Consider the following 6,211-nt stretch of genomic DNA (forward strand, 5'->3'; position numbering starts at 1 on the left):
TTATTTTCACCTGTCACCCCTTCGGTGTCTCGTGTGCTAATCGGCGTCAGTCCCGCCACTGATTATTCCCACCTGTGTCTTGTTACCCTGTGTTTAAATTCCCCTGTCTCCCAGTGTTCAGTGTCAGTTCGTTTTTGTCTATTGCCATGGTCAGTGCTTTGCTCTTGTCTCTTGCCACAGTCAGGTCTATGCTCTCTATGTGCTCTTGTGAAAGTTTTGATCCTCATTACGTGAGCGTTTTCATTTTTGTAGAGACCATTTTTTGTTGTTCATTTTTGCTGTTCTTTAAAAAATTAAGTATCTTACAGATACTTTACCTCTGTCCCCCGGGTCGTGCAATTGGGTCCTACCTCCTAAGTCTCTGAGTTCCTAACACAGGCCCAAGCTCTACATGTGGCCAAGAACAATAACTTTTGAGGTATCGAGTTACAAGACAAACTTTTGGGGATTTTGGCCACTACAAAAGGAATGTTGTAACTTTTAAAATCTTAACTAAGGAAACCTTTTTTTTTTTACATTTTTGAAACTTAACATAACCTGTACAACCCAAGTAACCTCCCAGTACAATGTATGCTAACATGATGGCTTTAATGATTTCAATAAGAGCCAATCAAACACTTTATACTTTGTTTAACTGATAATTATCAAATATATTTAGGAGATGAAGATGCAGTGCAACTTTATCAATAATATAATGTTTTTCTACAGTTTTCGTAAGGCAGCTCTTCATTTTGACCTTCACTGAACTTAAAACATCATTCATTCCTTTTTTGCTGACTTTGGGGTCTTTCTGTTTTAAGCTTGTTTACCCATAACATTGGAGGATGCTATACACCTATTCAAAGATAACAAAGAGCTTGGCTGACTTAAACACAACTAAAACATTGTCAGAGCGACAGTTCCAAAGCAGAGCAAATGTTTTAGCACTCAGTAGATAATCGTAGTAGTCAAAAATTCCATGAAATGTGATGGTGCTTAGAAGTTCAGCAGCTCACAGATAAGGCTGTGTTTAATGTGATAGCGGCTTCAGAGCATTGATCCAATCGATCTTGAGCAGATAAATAAAATGTTTAAGCTAGGGGTTGGTTCAAATAGAATCAGGGGTTTAGAATGTAACACGTTCTTCTGTAACATCTCAACACTGACGGTATTCTCTTACATACTGTATGCATTTGGTATAGGGAAAACGCATCATTAAATAGACTGTGTGTCAGGAAAGATTGGTCTGTCTGTTATCTGGCAACATTGTAAACACAAAAACAACACATCAAGTCCAGCTTAGTAAAATATTTTAAATAAATTAAGAAATAGTATTGAAATTTCTCAGCAATATTTAGTTTGGCCTGTTGGGTTGTTTCTTGTGTGGTTGAAAACACTCTTTATAATCCTCTGCTTTGAGCAACAGTGAAACGAGCAGTGTGAAGGATTAAGGGGGATCCAATAGGAGAAATTGATTATAGTATCCAAGTTCTCATTGGTGTAACCTGAAATTAAGAACTGTTTTTTGTTTGCCTAGAATGAGCCTCTTATGAGTCTGTCATTTCTCTACAGTGGCCCAGAACAGATGCAACAAACTCTGGCTGTAGAGAGCCTTCATCCTTTGCATATCAACTGAGAGCCACTGCAGATTGTGAAAGCTATGTGTGGGAGAAAACCAGAAGGTAAGTATCGTGGCAGTTACAGCCGTTACTGATAGTGCAGCCTCTCAAGATTAAAGCCAGATGTCAGATAACACTGATGCACGATGCTTGCGTTAATCGGTCATGCAAACTTTCCATTTCAGTCAGCCATAGACAGTAAACATTAATTGAAGCTTCCACTTTTTAGCTTGAAAAATACTTTCACTACATATATTTCCCATGTCACTTCTTCTTTTGGGAAAAACTTCATCTATTTATTTAGAAATAAACCAAATATAATTGTAAAGGCTGTTATCATAGGACATTACAATACAAAGCACCTGGACAGCTGCACCTGCTCCCTAACAGCTGAGTCAGGAGGGAAACAAGTCGAGGAGAGTCCATCTGCACTACACCCTGCTACTCCCATGGACTTCAGGAAGATCCCTGTGGCAGACAATACAAAACATTTAAGTGAAGAAGCACTTTTTAAATGAGTATGCCAACAGTGTAAATGTATTTTATAAAAGAGCATCTAAAAAAGAGACAAAAAACACATGTAATACTTTAAACAATAACCGCATTAAAAAAAAGGTTAGATAGTTGTTTTTGAGGAACACAGATCTCACAAAATTAAATTGAACAAATTACCTATTATACATACTTTATTGATTGGATTCTTATAAAACTTGCTCCTCTTCAGGTGGAGGTGAATTTGGTGGGAGCGGCTGCATGTCTCTGTTCCTGGATAATTAACCACCAATTAATATTAAAGAACACATATACATAGTTAAACAGTAATTGCCAGTATGATTGGCAGAGAAAATGTCTATTGCAGTTAAGTGTTTTTAGAACATCTGTATTTATTAGTACCATTGAATCCTTCCAGATTTGTAAAGGTACCATACTGCAAGCACAGCAGCGACAATCAGGATGAACAAAAGGCTGAATAAGACCCAACAAGCAGTGCAGTTTCCTGGAGAGAGACAGACAAACGTGTATATAGAGAAACAGGAATTCAACACTTGCAGTTTATAAAAAAGGTACATCTAAACAAATCTGATCCCAACTTAAAGCCTAATATATTAAAAATGAATTTATTTTAGGCTGGGCATATTTCTGGCAGTCAAACTGACCAAGTCAGACTAGGAGCTCTGGGTTAAACTAGAGAAAACTGGAGAGGGAAAATTGACTCCTCTTTCATTACAAGTATGGAAGCCCTGAAAGCGAATTAAGAAAATAAGTTTCTGATGATCGACTTCCTAAGTCTGATATACATAATTGTCTATCCTGTGTTTATGACCTACAGTAACAGAGTTAAAAAAAACAAGGTCTACATGTGAAAAAAGGTTTTCCCATGTGATTTTTTCCTGTTGAATAATTATTTGCTAGTCAGCCTCTTGTGGCCTAAATTGTTATTATAATATCAAGCAAAACATTTTTGCTACACATATTACTGTTTAAACTTAGTAACAGTACCCATATTTTTTCCAGCTGTTTTAAGGTCATAAACACAGGAGAAAAAGCTATTTAGATCAAACTTATAAAATAAAATAAATAGAAATGTGTTTTTCCTCAGTGTTTTACAACAGCTGAAGTGTGGCTTCGTACTGTGGCTTAGTGTACTAACAAGTTTTATGTATTTTAATTAATTTTACTTTAAAATATCATTTTAACTTGCTAGGTTTTTTTTATTAAACTGTATATAGAACAGATACAAAAGTGTCATCTCTTAATACATGCTTGGTGGGATCAAGTTCCTGAGTAAGTACATGATTAACCTAAATGCATTTTAATGCTTCAACAAGCCAACATTAGCATCATTTACTAATACAAGCAGCAAGTTCCCTGTTTCTGTCTTTCCTTTTCTGAATTGATGTAATTTTTGTTATGAAATCAAAAAGCATTTTAATAGTCTTGGAGGGGCGCTGAGCCCCACCAACGGAGCCCCACGCCCCCCCTGAAATTCAAGGTGTTTAAATAATATATATTATAATTATTTTTTTATATAAAAATATATACAGCACCAAATAGCAACTAATCTATATCTACTGTCACTTTTCAAATTGAACATGTGCTCTTTTATTGAATAAACTAAACGCTTTCATTTTAAGTTGTGAGTAGTGTTTTTGACCCTAAGAAACACTGATGCATTAATCAGCAACAATAATCCAGAGGATTTAAAAAATATATATATCCCAATGCAGAGATAAGGCATGGTTCCCATCAGATCTTTCTGATTTACTACACTAGCGCAATGTGGCATGGTAAAAAAGCAGGAGTACAGGTCTTGGGTCAGATTGGTTGCTCTTCTGGCAGCTGCGAAATGCATGTACTGTCAAAATCAGAAAAGCCAAAGCTGATCATCTCCTAACTGAAACTTCAAACAATCAAAAATAATCCCCTTAAATTCTGGACAAATATCAAATCAAATCATTAGCCGGAAACAAAAATGTTATCGAGCTTCCACATTGTATTGTCAAGGAGGACTCAGTTCAAACAACAGCCACCTTAAAAGTAGTACATTATTTTATAAATTTCTTAGAAAATAGATAGCACTGCGAAGAACTTTTTATTGACTTGTCAACGGATTTTAATACAGTGGATCATGCCATACTGTCACAAAGACTCCTTAGTATCGGTCTTTCAGATCAGGCTGTCTGTTCATGCAGATCAGTCTGTGCGGGCAGAAGGTTTAACTTCTACATCTCTTCATGTATCCAAGGGTGTGAAACAGGGATCGGTTTTAGGACCATTGTTATTTATTATGTATATAAACAGTCTTAAAAACAATGTTTTTAATGCAAATGTTCCTTTATATGCTGATAATACAGTAATTTACTGTTCTGCGTACACACCGAATCAGGCTCTTTGTCAGATCTAGACTGCTTTTAACATTGTACAATCTAACCTATGTGATTTGAAACTTGTTTTAAATGCTGGAAAGGCAAAGCTCTTGTGGTTCTCAAAAGATAAAACGAAGCACTTGAACCTTGAGGAGGGGAAATTAGATAAATGGGAAAGGTCCATGAAGTAAACACTAACAGGAACAGCAGTGTTTAAGGACTATTTATTGGAACACAAACTGTGAACAGACTGTGATGGTTACAGTAAGCCTCGATCAGTGCTGTTGGGGGTAACAAGCTACAAAGTAACGCATTACAGTAATCAGTATACATTTGTCTGTAACGCAGTAGTGTAATGCAGTATTATAAAACGGACAAGTCAAATCAAGCAATCTGATTGGTTCTTAGCCGTGATATACTGAGCGTGTACCACGGGTAGAATTGTAAGTTACTTTTCAAAACAAGTCAGTATCCCTCCGCGTCTGAGAAAAACAGTATACAGTTGGCCTGAAAAGCAAACTGCTTTTCAAACTGGAACAGGAAAGCAGCGGAAAAGTAACGGGGCAGAAACCCAGCTTTTTACACAGCGGTCCAGACATAGACATCAAACGGCAAAACATATTCAGTGTGCAGTTCCTTTGACATTAGGGCAGGGATATCTAGATACTTTCCAAGGTTTGACATAATGAATTGTGGTACTTTTAAAGCAAGCAACGATGTTTTCAAATCTGTAATCAAAGAGGTCCGCAAAAACGCTATCGACCAATCAGATTGCTTGATTTGACTTGTCCGTTTTATAAATATATTTAGGCTACATTTCTTCCGTTACGAAACAAACTTACAAAGCATAAGATGGAAACATTTAAGATTAACTTCAAACTCCAGGGTGGCCTTACTATGGAGGAGTGGATTGAGCAGTGCCTATCTCCAGAAAAAAAGCACCTAAACGACGACATGCAGAGCTACGTGAAGAGCAGGTAGACCAACTGGAAAAGTACCACCATTCTAAAGCTTTCTGATGCGGGTCTTGAAACAAAGCAGAGAAATGATGACCGTAGTGGCCACAGGTGCGAAAGCTCTCTCCAGAGCTACTGGAAGCCCAATCTCGGGGACCGGAGAAAGTGGAGCAANATCAAGTAACTGGTCACCACAAACAAATCATAGAAGGACTTATTTTAGATTTATTGCTCAAATGGAACTGATCATAACATTCAGGCTGCTTTTAATGCAGACACATTGCAACTCCATTTGCATTTCACAAGAGAATGTTTGCTAACTTTACCTTCATGGAGATCTGCTGAACGATCTATCTACCAGTCTGTATCTGCCGTCTCCGACGCTGCAGCTTCATGCTACTCTCTCAGCAGGGGATTTTGACAGAGTATTTCTCCAAAAATACACAGTAAAAGTACTTCAATGTATTGTAAGTAGTAGGCTAACTAATACAAAGTCAAGCAGTATCAATTTCATTAAGAACTAATGGTAAAATTATATTTTTATCATTCATCAAAGATAGCAGAAAAACATGCATTATGTAGGCTACTAAGGAGGGGACTTTGACAGAGGATTACTCACAAAGTATAAATATAGCAGGAAAAATGAAGAGCAGCTGATTTGAAAAAACAAACTCGAGAGGCAGCTGAGTGACCGCAGTGCAGAACCGCTGTAGGCCTATAGTTTAAATCTCCTAACAATGTTGTCCATTTTAGACAGAGGCTTATTATATTTACAGCCCTTAATAACATC

The 6,211-nt window shown here is 37.0% G+C and overlaps 1 long non-coding RNA gene across 1 annotated transcript; it reads right to left on the bottom strand.

Moving 5' to 3' along the window:
- Positions 1-793: 793 nt before the first annotated feature.
- Positions 794-3,579, bottom strand: LOC104955237 (uncharacterized). The gene is made up of 3 exons (XR_799437.1): positions 2,493-3,579; positions 2,284-2,363; positions 794-2,066 (listed from the first exon to the last, which is right to left on the bottom strand). It is a non-coding gene; the product is annotated as an uncharacterized lncRNA (long non-coding RNA).
- Positions 3,580-6,211: the final 2,632 nt, after the last annotated feature.

The sequence above is a fragment of the Notothenia coriiceps genome, unplaced genomic scaffold, assembly GCF_000735185.1.
Source record: "Notothenia coriiceps isolate Sejong01 unplaced genomic scaffold, NC01 NC01_scaffold00024667, whole genome shotgun sequence".
Lineage (NCBI taxonomy): Eukaryota > Metazoa > Chordata > Actinopteri > Perciformes > Nototheniidae > Notothenia > Notothenia coriiceps.